Consider the following 1,767-nt stretch of genomic DNA (forward strand, 5'->3'; position numbering starts at 1 on the left):
TTATTTTCAACTATGATTTGAAAAAAACTAGTTTTTTTATCTTAATAAGTGAGTTATACCATATGATGCTGTCTTTATGTACTGTAAAATGTCTGATATAAAATTGTCTTTTAGATTAAGTGATGTTAATGTCTTTGGAATTTAAATTGAGCTGAAATATATTTAAGTCAATGGCAGATGCTATATTCAGTTGATTTTTTATCGATAGTTTCCACAACTGTGGATAGTTTTTGCTTAATAATCTTTTTATCCATGAAATTTTATTTGATTGGAAAAAAGTAAATATATCTGGGGCATTAAGGCCACCTAGTGGTATAGGAGAGCACATCTGTTCTTTTTTAATTTTATGCGGTTTATTGTCCCAAATAAAGTCAAAGAATGATTGATCTATTTGTTTTAACATTGTAATTTGTGGGTTTGGTAATATGGATATTTGATATAGTATTTTTGGTAGTGCTAATGATTTTAAGATGAGGATTTTTCCATTCAATGTTTTTTATTTTCCTTTCCAAAGAGCTAATATATTCTTAATACTTTCAAGTTGAGTTGCCATATAGAATTAAGCTGGTTATTTAATGGAATTTTGATACCTAGAACAGGTATGCTCTCCTGTGTTATTCTAATGTTGTTTGGTATATCATAATGTATTCCTCTTTTTCTCAGGGCACCGTGTGGGGAAATCTCACATTTGTCATAATTAGCTTTCAATCCACTTGCAATTTTCAACTCTTCTAAAATACATAGGGGTATTGTTAAGTGATTCAATGTTTCAAAATAGTGGTATCGTCTGCAAATTGTGATAATTTTGGATTACGATTAGGTGTTTTGGGAGCAGAGATATCAGGACTTTCACGAATAACAGATGCAAATATTTCTGCACATATAGGCCCTATTCTCACAGTGAAAGTTTTCGTTATAAATCAAAAGCCGCTCCGACAAAATTGTATTAGAAGAAATTTTTAGTACGAACAGGGTACATACTGTGGATATAATAATCAAAAAGTTCCCGTCGAAAAATAATAGTTCTTTCTTGTATTTTACGTTTTAAAAAGGGACTCTTTACTTATAGTAAAATCCGTAGTGCGTAAGGACATTAGTATTTGCGCGCGTCTATTATTCGGTCAAATTATCGGTCACAGCCAATCAAACCTATCGTCTAACATCACGTGCTAAACAGTAGACCTCCCACAATAAAAATGGCGCATATATAGACGTATATTGTACAATTAGAAAGTGTTTGGAAGAAGAGAACGGAGCCATTCACGTAATTTAGGTAGTATAAGTGTCGTCGGGATGCTAGTGTCAGTAGTGAACGTGTGAATTTGGAGAGAATTGACGAAATATTGCTGTCAGAAAACTAGCAATAACATATAAGGCAAGTGAAGAGTTTTCAAAGCAAAGTCAAGTCATTCACCAACAATCCACCATCTTTAATTTCACTAAAGAAATTAAGGCATCATGGTTCTGTTTTATCAAAAATTACTGAACAGCTTAGAAAATACATGTACCCTTGCCATTCCTAGTCATAATTATAACTATTAGGGTTTTTAGGACAATCAAGGTTTTAAGGACAAATGTCACTCTGGAGGAAAACGTATTAGAGATATCGAGTTTTTAAGACGATGAATCGATAGAGAATTGTTTCAGCTACTCTGAGTCCAAATTTCAGCTCTCGGACTCCCATAGTAGGGCGTAGGGAACGCTTTAAAAACATTTTCTGTCCCGATAACTATGTTTATGTCAGTTTTTTTCAAAGCCAGCCCTAGA

This window comes from Lottia gigantea (genome assembly GCF_000327385.1).
Source record: "Lottia gigantea unplaced genomic scaffold LOTGIsca_181, whole genome shotgun sequence".
Lineage (NCBI taxonomy): Eukaryota > Metazoa > Mollusca > Gastropoda > Lottiidae > Lottia > Lottia gigantea.